Source organism: Epinephelus lanceolatus, chromosome 11 (genome assembly GCF_041903045.1).
Source record: "Epinephelus lanceolatus isolate andai-2023 chromosome 11, ASM4190304v1, whole genome shotgun sequence".
NCBI lineage: Eukaryota > Metazoa > Chordata > Actinopteri > Perciformes > Serranidae > Epinephelus > Epinephelus lanceolatus.
Window position 1 is genome coordinate 2,034,137 of NC_135744.1, and position 12,260 is coordinate 2,046,396.

A 12,260-nucleotide genomic window follows, 5' to 3' on the forward strand; every position below is an offset into this window, starting at 1 on the left:
ACATCCTTGTCTTGTGCCCCTCTTGAGAGTGAAGTATTAGGACATGTGATTATTGGTAATAGCAGATGCAAAGGGTGACAAACACAGTGTTCTAATCTACTGAATGAATGACTCTGAAACCAAAGCTTTCAAGGGCGATGAAAAGGTATGAACACTTTACTTTAAGTTACCTGACCTTTATCAAAAAGCTTTCTCCACATCCAGTGATGTAATAACGGTGTTTAGACTGTGCTTTTGAAGAGTATACATAAAGCTGAATAAGCAGTGCATATTTGTGGATGAGTGTTATTTTAAGGTCACAGTTGGTTAGACTTATTGGTCCATAGCTGGATGCGAGACTTGGATCCTTATTGGGTTTATGCAGAACTGAAATGAAGGTAGTATTCACGTATGGTGGTATGTTTCCTGATATTTTTATTTCATTAACCATTCTGATAATGTGTATTTCTCCTTCACCTATCTCTTTAGGAGACAAGAGGGACTGAATACAGTGACACAATATCAGCTGCGGCTTTGTTTATGGGAAAGCCGGCAGTAATGCATTCAGGTACATCACCACTGGCTTGGCCCTTTACATCTCAGACCCCGTGAGTGAGCCTTCTGAGGGCAGAGACAGGCTATTGCAGCTTTTGAGCTACTGCCCCACAGCTGGTTGCTCGTCCCCTGAGTTTTAAAGGGTGTGTCAATGCAATGCAAGTCTGTGCTAACAGACTGGATGGACAGGATGCTGGAATGGACTATTCTCTCTAGTTCTACAGCATTCCTCCTCTATTCATAGAATAGAATAGAATAGAAAGAACTTTATTTATCCCTGAGGGGAAATTCAGCTGTCCAACAGCTCATAAAAGACAAAAAATGAAATAAAAAATTTGTTAAAATAAGTGCACAAATAGAATTAAATTAAGATAAAATAAAATTGTCCATTACACAGTCAAGCCAGTTGTGGCTAAAGTAATGTGTGTAAGTGGGTGTCTGAGTGGATTCAGGAGGTGTTAAACAGTCTTATTGCCGTGTTGGATGAAGGATCTCCTGAAACACTCTGTTCTGCAGTGCAGTGAGATGAGCCAACTGCTGCAGCTGCTCATCTGTTGCTCCAGGAGACTGTGGAGAGGGTATCTGCTATTGTCCATTATAGCTCTCAGTTTGTTCAGTGTGCCCCTCTCCACCACAATTCTTAGTGGTTCCAGTCACCTGCCGAGCACTGAGCCAGCTTTTTTAACCAGCTTGTGCAAACGCTTGGTGTTTTTGTCTGTCAAGCTGCCTCCCCAACACACTGCAGTGTAGAAAAGTGCACTGGCCACTACTGTGTGATAGGACATGGTCAATATCTCCACACACACACATCAAAGGACCTCAGTGTCTGTAGGAACAACAGGCGTCTCTGCCCCTTCCTGTAGAGGGTGTCAGTGTTAGAGGACCAGTCCAGCTTCTCATCTAAGAGGCCCCCCAGACAGTGGCGGTTCTAGCCTAAATGGCGCCCAACCAGAGCATGTGAGCGGAGCGGGTGAAAATTTCCGCTCCTCGCTCGCAGACCTGTCACTTTGTGCCGCTCGTCCGCTCCGCCTGGTTCTGCGCATTCTTCGCTCCGCTCCGCTCTATCATAAATTTTATCCCGCTCCACTCACTCACCACTCAGCTCAAAAAAACTGCATCGTACTACTCTAATCTGTAATCTTCTGTTCACAAATAAAACATGAGCTTGGTAGATTCTCCGGGGAAGCCCTCTCCCCTCTCCCTGCAGTTAGGGACCGTTCTACACGGTACCGCTGTCGGCAGGGTGGAAATAAGTCAAAGTGTAGAGGAGACGGACTGGGTTAAGCGGCCAACCTCCGAGGAAGCCCTCTGGCCTCTCCCGTTCTCCAAGGTACTGCTGCTTCTCTTCTCAGTTTCTTTTCTGAAGTACACAGTAAACTCCATAGTTTTGAAAGAAAATAGTGTGGGTGTGCGCAGGTGCAAAGATGCATTCTGGGTGGGGCATGAGCTAAATTGGAGCGAGAGATAAGGCTCCGCTCCACCTTTTAAAAAAATAGCCGCTCCTCGCTCAACACAAAATCCTTCCGCTCTCCGCTCCGCTCCAGCTTCGCTCCACTCACATGCTCTGCGCCCAACAACTACAAGGTTTTATTATTTGGCCTCTGAACTGAGAACCACAAGCAATGTTTCCCCTACCATTATAGAACCACAAGCAATGTTCCCCCCCCAATTTTATTACCTCCCCCAACGAGGTTATGTTTTCGCTGGTGTTGGTCTGTTTGTCTGTTTGTTTGTTTGTCTGCAAAATAACTCAAAAAGTTCTGAACGGATTTTGATGACATTTTCAGGAAAGAGGATAATGGGACAAGGAACAGCTGATAAAATTTTGGTGGTGATCCGTTGAAGTGAAGTGGATAAAATAATAAAATGGCGGGAAATCCGAGCTGCTTGGTGGAGGTCTGCGCTCTCCGAGTGCTTTTTCTAGTTTAATTTTATTTTCTATCTATTTATTTTCGCCAGATCACAACAGAAGTCATTTAACGTTACCTTTCCTATAGAACAGGTCTATACCTTGTCCATTTATTAAACAAGGATTGTTGGGGTGCGCACATACACACACACACACACACACACACACACACACACACACACTGACAGGTGAGCACACTAGAGCGCAGCTCAGGCCGCATTTACCTGTCCAAAACGACCCGAGTTCGACGCAGTTTATTACCTGACATAGTTATTGTTTTGGACAGTGTGTAACACAGCAGCGCAGCACAGCAGCGCAGCACAGCACTGAACACACTGTCAATTGGAGCGGAGCCTGTGTTGCGTAAATTACAAATTCCAGCACTTGCCACACCTGCCGCCCCCCTACACATCATGACAAAGTGCTGCCCTGGGCAAATGCCCATTCGGCCCATATCAGGATCTACTACCACCCCCAGATATATGTAGGTGTGGACCACCTCAATGTCCTACTCCTGGAGACTGGTTGATGGGGTGACTTCTTCCTTCTGAAATCCTACACCATATCCTTGGTTTTGGCTATGTTCAGGTGGAGACAGCACTTACTGCACCAGTCCGTAAAGGCATCCACAAGGTCCCTGTACTCCTGCTCCTGATCACTCCTGATACAAGCCACAATAGCTGTATCGTCAGGCATTTTTTTATGTGGCAGGACTCTGAGTTGTACTTAAAGTCTGCTGTGTAAAGTGTGAACAGGAATGGTGCTAAAACAGTCCCCTGTGTCCCCCTCCAACCGATCTCAGTATGGGGGGCTGGATAGTATTGAATGCACTTGAAAAGTCAAGGAAAAGGATCCTCACACAACATCCTGTCTCCTCCAAGTAGGTGTAACCCGATGCAGCATGTAAAGAACCGTATCTTCCACTCCCATGTGCTCCTGATAGGCAAACTGGAGGGGGGTCCACAGCATCAGTGACCTCTGACCTCAGGAAACAGAGGACCAGGCGCTCCAGGGTCTTCATAATGTGTGATGTTAAGGCCACCAGTCGGTAGCCATGTAACTTGGCCGGGTGCCCCACTTTGTGCACCGGTACGAGACAAGATGTTTTCCACTGCACCAGGACTTTGCCTGTTTGCCTGTGACTCCTGTTAATGAGCCACTGAAGGGGCTCCGCTAGCTGGGCTGCACAGTCTTTCAGGAGCCTTGGAAACACTCCATCCAGGCCTGCAGCTTTCCCTACACAGTCTCCTGAGCTCACCTCATCTGCTGTAAAGGACAGTGGTAGTTGGCCATGGGTAGTAGATGTTGTAGCTGTAGCTGCAGTAGTGGGGGAGGGGCTACTTCCAAGTGACTGTGGAGCAGGAGCGGGCGCAGGAGCAGGAGAAGCAGCAGCAGCAGGTGACACTGTGGAAGGGGGGAGGGATGCGGGGGTAGGGTGAACGCTTTCCCTTCATCAAACATCCACATCCTGGCTATTCCTCTATGAATAGCTTGTGATGTTCCTCATTCCCTTCCACACCTCTCTGATGTTGTTCTACTGCAGCTTACTCTCCACCTTTCTTTTGTAGTCCACCTTTGCCTGTCTCAGTCTCCCCTTCAGCTCATGCTGAACCTCCCTGAGCCTCTCCTTGTCCCCTTTCTTGAACGCCAGCTTTTTCTGGTTAAGGAGCTGCTTGATATTATAGAGGGTATGCGTTTACGTCACTTCCCCCCTGGGACACGCCCCTCTCAGTCGGACTGAGTGGCAAAACAAACCTCCCTCAACATGGCGGAGTGTAGCAGTGGACACTGCGAGACCGGGATAAATACAGATTATAGGATCAAATTAAGGACAACTGGACTCGACAATGATCCGCATGAGATACCAAAGAACAAGTGGTCCACAGACATTGAAATGTGGCCAGGATTTGGGTATCCTGACACTTACATGTACCTGATTTCAACGCCAGGAAAATACACAAAGCAAAGCCTGAAAGCATAAAGCATAAAAGCATAAAAGCATAAAAGCCTCGACACTTGGTCGTACTTCAAGGCCAGATTTGTTGGCGAAATTAAAGTGACGAGAACACCGATTGATATTCTGGTTGTCTGTGGACAGGTGTGTATGTATAGCATATATACTATATGTGACCTGACCAGAAGGAGGGCAAGGTGACTTTAACTACACCTTAACCTGGGTCCACCAAAGACTAGTTTTTCAAGGTACAAGTCATCACAGATATGTGTAAAGGATTGGCAGAGACGTAGCTTCATGTTCAATTGTACAATATTTATTACAACAAGTTAAAAAGAGTCAACATTTAATGTCCACTAGATAAAGGTGGCATTTATGGGCTGAAATATGTGCTACCAGAAACTGAATTTGAATCATTTATATTTGAATTTGAATTTCTAAACTTGAATAATTGCATTGAAAAACTGAATTTGAATCACATAATTTGAAATTGTATTGTTTAATTTGAATAATTGCATTGAAAAACTGAATCTGAATTGTATAATTTGAAATTGAATTTATTTCTATATATCTTCACATTCAGTTCTCACAATTCAAATTCAGTTCTCAAAATTCAATTTCAATTTACTGTGACAGACATCCGGGTAGTTTAAGGATGAAGGAAGAGCAATCGAGCGCGGATACACAGGACTCCTCTTCGGCCAATCAGCACCTGTGTTTTTGAGCACGTAGAAGAAGCCCTCGCCTTGATCCATAGACCATAGACAATAGGCTCGTTCGAGATGAACTGCACCTCACCTGAAAAGTAGACGAGAGCAGGCGGCCACAGCAGGGGGTGGTGACCAAAAGCTGCAGTGAAGTCGGACAGTTTCCCGACAGTTTCCGGCAGCCTTCAGTCCGTACAGGAAGTCACAAACACACTAACATCCTGTCTGGAATGATGTCAATTCATTAAAAAAGTGATCAGACCCATCAGACCCATCAGTTTGTTTTCAGTCTCCAGTTGTTTTAATTATGATAGATTAATTTATTAAAATGCTTTACAGGTGATCTGTAGTTTATGTTCATGGTTTATCCTCCATTTGATATGAATTCTCCTGTAAATCAGCATCATATCAGTTTGACCTGTCCCCTCAACTACACAGGCTGAATACACTGTGTTTGACTATAAGGTTAATATTTTCAGAGGAAAAAAGATACAAGACAACAGCTTTCATTAAAGTGATAGTTGACCTGACCATCTGTAGCTCTGATGTGACGTGTCACTACTTGCAACGAGCCTCCTGCTCTGAGAAATCGCCCGTAGCTTACCGGAGAAAAAGTAGTTCTGAAGATGTACGGGGGACACGTAACCAAAAGGTTTTAAGCTACAAAAAAGTATGCATGTGTTTTGTTAGACTATTTCAATAATTTTGAAATCCCCGCATTACGTCAGACCTTGCTATCAATTGGGACTATTTTCTGGCTAGTATCACTCCACCGTGCAGGCCTGCAAGACAGCACGGCAACAGAAATCAATAAGACAGTTCATCACCACACCGTGCAGGTGCACAGGATAGCAACGGCTAATGAAAACTTCATCGGCTGTTTCCAACAGAGAACCAGTAGGCTATTATTAGTGAGGAAAAAGATGTACTATCCCTATATATACCTACTACTACAGCACAAACACCGGCTCAGGCTCACGACACACCCTGGTCAGCTGCTGTAGGTAAACAGAGGAATACAAAAATGGTGTGAACAGCTGTGGGAATAAAAACATCGCCGGCTCCCAATTCCATCAGTTTCCTGTTACAGATGTAACCCATAGGCAACTTTGGCTTGTGTCAATGGGGATGAAGCTTGCTACCAAGCCAGCGAGGGTGAAGCAACTGCGCGTATGTCACTCACTTCAGCTGCCCACAGATCTCGACGGACAGAGAAAATGCAATTTCCGCACTGCTGTGCCCAAAGAGAGATATATTACCTAATACCAGTCTATATAACGATGTCTGTAGCTGATTGTCTGTAAAACAAAATGTTTGATTGAACTAATAGCCTGTTGTGTTGTAAAGAGTACATAATACGCGGCCTCGTTTTACCGCCCCCCCCGCGACCCTCAAGAGGATGAAGCGGTTAGAAGATGGATGGAAGATTGTATTTGTCTGATCTGAAGGTTTATTGAACAGAAAACATGTTGTGTGACTGATGGTGAAGTTTAGTTGTCAGAGACTGAATACATTCATCATAAACTATACAGAGTCTACTGTACTATATTAATATTGGTCGGTTTAATTATTGAAGTATTTAGCAACAGAGAGACTTGTGGTCAGTGGGATGTGAGGATTCTTAAAATAACATCAGATGTGAAGCCCTGACTGTATCTGACTGAGCCTTAATGAAAGCTTAGTCAAACACAGTTTATTCAGCCTGTGTAGGTGAGGGGACAGGTCAAACTGATATGATGCTGATTTACAGGAGAATTCATATCAAATGGAGGATAAACCATGAACATAAACTACAGATCACCTGTAAAGCATTTTAATAAATTAATCTATCATAATTAAAACCAGTGTTGGGTAAGGATTACTTTAAAAGTAATCAAAGTATGTTACTGCGTTACTTTTTAAAAAAGTAACCAGTTACTTTACTGCGTTACTCCCTGAGTAAAGTAACGCAATTACTTTAAAAGTACTTCCAACGTTACTCCCTGAGAAAAGTAACTCAAGCACTTTTAAAGTACTTTTGAGTATTCTACATTTCCTATTGGGCAATGGATCACAGGACGCTAAGCCTACAGTTTTTTGTCTCCAAAATTAAAGTTATGGACCACTTGCCCTTCACTGAGATCCAATTCTCCCATCACAGCCGTCACTTTGACCAGTAGAAACACAGAACGATCTGCTGCCGTAGACAACTGTATGACAACAACACCCCAGCCTTTTTAATATTTCCTCTAGGGATGTTACCACACAGAGTAAAAGGGGGAAATGATGGTGTGAAACAGCAGAGGCACTTTGTCAACCCACTGAGTTAACATTACTGTCATTAGCATCAAGCTAGCAAACAATGGTACATCCTCACAGTAACAAATAGCAGCGGGGCTTTTACTCACCACAACTGCAGAGACTCCCAGCTTCATTTGAAACAAACTACATTATAGACAGTCCGCTATTTATTAATCCCTCTGTGTGTTTATATATTTACTTTTTATCCGCTCCGTTGTCTTTGTAAAGTTAATATATCGCATCGTCATTTCAAACTCAACACTTGTTTCAAATTAAAAGCCCTTTATAACCTCGGCTAGAGAATCCCTCCCTCCCCCCTTTTCTAAATAGGTTTTTATTCTGAAACATTTGTCAGAACTTCCTGTGGAAGATACAGTAGCTTGATAGTTTACGTATGGCGCATCTGCTGACGCTTTTAGGTGACTACAACAACATGTCGGCTGGCACATGAACAGACAGTCCTGGCAGTAACGCAAATAATAGTGAAAGTAATAAAAATAGGACAAGAATAACCCGATGACATCACACATGCCGTGAAAGACGACCAGGGATAATTGGTGAGTACCAGCGTGTAGCGTGTACCAGACATAATGCAAGTCCTGAGTCTGAAATATGTCAGCAAGTCCTACTCCACCTATTTAGACTCCACCGTAGACCAGGCAGCATTTCTCCGACCACGTAGCGAGCCACAAGCTCCGTGGCATCTTTCAGACTGATAGGTTTAACGTTATCTCCATTATTAGAACCAAACGACAGCCGTTGCTGTTTCGGAGCTGAAGGACCAGCGTTCTAAAAGTAACGGAAGTAACTGGGGTCTGTTTCAGAAAGGAGGTTCAACAAACTCTGAGCCTAACCCTGAACTCTGAGTTGAGTAACTCTGAGATGGGAAACTCTGGGTTACGGGCATAAACGGATTACCGCATGGGCAAAGTGGGCGTGTGCCCAGGGCCCCAGAGCCAATAGAGGCTCTTGGCCTTCAGAGGGTTTTTTTTTTTTTGTACAATTTTAAAAAATATTAGAATGAATGTGGTTTTGAAAATGCAGTATGATGATAAAATCATTTGAATGTTTTAGAAATTATAAGATTAAATTAGTAATGTGTGACGACACAATGACGTGCGTACATACGTACGTATGCTGGGGGTCAAATGTACAGTGTGTTTTCAAAATGGAGAAGCAGGCACTCAGTGGATCAGCTAAACGAAAACAAAGGAAAGAAAAAGAACCCAAAGATGCCGCTTTGGTGCAGCAAATTCCATCCATCTCAACATTTTTCACCATAAAAGTGGGGCAAGATTATGGTGCTCATAGCAGCGGTGCCAGTACTACAAGTCACCGGGACGACCTGCAGGATGCTAACACTGCTAGCTCAAGTTCACCGGAGACGTTTAGTAGTGGTGGAGCGGCGCTGCCTCCTACGGACACCATAGTGGACAATGCTTGCAGTACTACGGCGGGCAGCAGCTGGGCAGCCGAGGGAGGTCATCTCACATTGCCAGCGGAGGATGAGATGTTGGTGGCCAGGAACGAACCTGAGAGTGCCGTACAGCATAGGGATGATGATGATGAAGACCCCTGGTGTGAAACTGTTACTGATCCTGCGCTGTGGGGAAATATATCCAGTGACAAAGTAAAGAGTGTTCTCATTGAAAGAGGGCCCTCTTCGTTTCAGAACAGACGAGCAAAATACCCTGCATCGACAAGAGACTGCGGTCTAGGTGGTCGGGTTCGTTCATTAACGAATGACATGATGTGCGGTCGACTGCCGAATGGACAACTAGCACCATGAGAATGGGTGGTGTATTCACCATCAACTGGACATGTGTTTTGCTTTGCCTGCAAACTTTTCGGGGCAACAAAGAATGCATTTGTGGATGGTTTTTGCGACTGGAAACATCCACATCGCATTTCAGAATATGAGAGGAGCCCAGTCCATATGTCCAACATGCTGACACTGATGCAGAGGATGAGTGGAACTGGCGCAATTGACTCAGCCCTGAGAAAGCAAACTTCGGATGCGAGGGAATTGGAGCGATGTTTTGCGACGTGTAGTGGCAGTGATCAAATTTTTAGGAGAAAGAGGACTGGCATTCAGAGGGAATGACAAGCTTCTTGGATCGCCACATAACGGCAACTATTTGGGGATATTAGAGTTGATATCCCAATTTGACCCATTTCTGGCAGAGCATATTAAAACATATGGCCAGAAGGGCAGAGGGAGCGTCTCATATCTGTCATCAACAATATGTGAGAAGTTCATTGACACGATGGGAGAAAAAACCAGGCAGGTAATTGCAGAAGAGCTCCGTGATGCAAAATATTTCTCTGTCATTATAGATTCCACTCCCGACCTCTCTCATGTTGATCAGTTAACATTTATCTTCAGATTTGTTAGCAAGCAAGGCAACATAGTGGAGCGTTTCCTGGCATTTGAGCCAATTCAGATCCATACAGGCCAAAGTCTGGCAGATTGTGTAATTGCCATGGTGGAGAATCTTGGGCTGGACTTATCTGATGGTAGAGGCCAATCAATTGATAATGCCAGCAACATGTCGGGCCGGTACAATGGACTACAGGCACATTTGAAGCAAAGAAACCCATTAATCCACTAGGTGCCTTGTGCTGCCCATTCTTTAAATTTAGTGGGTGTAAACAGCATAGAGGCAAGCAGTCTAGAAGTGGGACAGTATTTTGATTTACTGCAATCCTTGTACACATTCTGCGCTGCCTTCACTCACAGGTGGGAGCGAGTTTTTTGGAATTCTGATATAGACTTAACTTTAAAATCACTGTCTAACACTCGGTGGAGCTGCCGAGCTGACTCGACTAAAGCTCGTTGGCAAAACTACGTTAAAATAAGGGAGGCATTAGAGAGCATAGCTGAAGATGAAACTGAGAAAAGAGACACCTGAAGTGAGGCCAGCACACTCGCTGTAAAATTAAATAAACTGGAAACTGCATTCATGGCTAATTTCTGGAATACCATTCTGACTCAATTCCAACTGACAAGTTTACAGCTCCAAAAAGTGGACATAGAGCTCATGACAGCTGTGCGCCTTCTTAAATCTCTGCGTGATTTTGTATCAGCACAGAGAGATCTTTTCACAGACTTTGAAAAGGAAGCCTTAGCTGTGCCAGGTGTGTGCCAGACGTACAAATATGATCTCCAGTGCACCAGAAAGCACAAACGATTTGAGGATGACAGTGCAGAAAAAGATGCGGTATTTGATGGGAAAAGCAAATTCCAAATAGAAACATTCAGTGTGGCTATTGATAAGTTAGTCAGCTATCTCAGCCACAGAATTGATGCATACAAGCACCTGTGTGATCTGTTTGGTGTTCTTTTCATGCCGGAGAACACATCTGACTGTGAGTTAATTGACAAAGCGAACACACTTGCCTCCGCTATCCCGCTGACTTGGACAGCAATCTTGGAAATGAACTGATTCACTTCAGATCTTTCATCAGATCAGATGGACAGAATGTGCCTCCATCGAAATGTCTTAAAACAATACTTGATTGTGGATTACAGTCAACATTTCCTAATGTGTACATTGCCGTAAGACTGTATCTGACGCTTCCTGTCACAAACTGCGAGGGAGAACGGTCATTTTTTCAAATGGCCAGGATAAAAAATGAACTTCGGACAAAAATGACCTAGAGACGCCTTAACAGTTTGTCACTCATGGCCATAGAGGCTGAACTGGTCCGAGAGTTGAACTTTGAGCCTTATCAAGGACTTTTCCTTGAAGAAGACCAGGAAAAAGCCAGTGGTTTAGGTGAGTACATTTGTTACACTGTGGTTTTGTGTGGTCGTAGCTGTGGCTCTTTACTGATGTTCATTCATGTTGCCTTTATTACTTTCATGATTTGTTTTAGGTGGTTATATTTTAATTAAGGTGTGTTTTACTCCATAATACTGCAAGGGCTGGCTATTTGAGCTTGCTGAATCTCCCATAACATGTATATTGTCCTGTACATGGCAGTTGCCAAACAAAACAGACCTAAAATGACAGTAATTGTGTGTGGTTGTGTGTTGCCCGGTGTTGGTTTGTGCGTAATGGGAAGAGTACCTTTGCATGCGCACTGTTTGCGTGTGTAGGCAGGGACCCGTGACGAGTTTGTGTCCAGGGCCCGTGGTCATGATAATCCGTCTATGGTTACGGGTTTCAAGATCAGGGGCCTCATTTATAAAGCTTGCTTACGCACAAAACGGGGCTTGAAAGTGGGGTACGCCACTTACCACGCAAAGGTTGTGATTTATAAAAATAAGCTTGGCGGGAGAATGTGCGCACCTGTAAGCAAACTCTGAGTCATGCATGTGCACGTTTTGGAAGACACTGGGAAGTGGCAACGCAGACGGCGAGGTGGAGAAGTGGAGTCAGATTTTTATTGATGTCTTACACAAATTTAATGTCACACTATATCCACCTTAGATCCACGTTATCATTGAAATTAAATCCAGCAGCCTTATTTTGCGCTTGGAGTGAGTGATAATTGTTTCATAAGAAGGCTGTAAAATCCAACTCAAATCCTGAATTGAAATTCTTTCTAAATACGTATTTAATCTGCACTGCCTCTAACATCTCATTGTCCATTCTGTGAGTGCAGGAGGGGGAGAGGATGGCGCGACTGCAAGGAATATATTTATTTATTTAGCTAAATATTTACAGTGCATTTATCATGTCTCGAAATACAGCCATTAAGCACAACCGTTACACTCATTTCATCAGCCCTACTTAGACATTTGCTGTTCATGACAAAACCAGCATGAAGAAACGTGTTCGCTTTCATCTTTGAATTGTATTTAAAATTACACATTGTATTTTGGGACAGGGATACCACTGGTTCATGCTGTAATTCAGGCCGGGAGTCT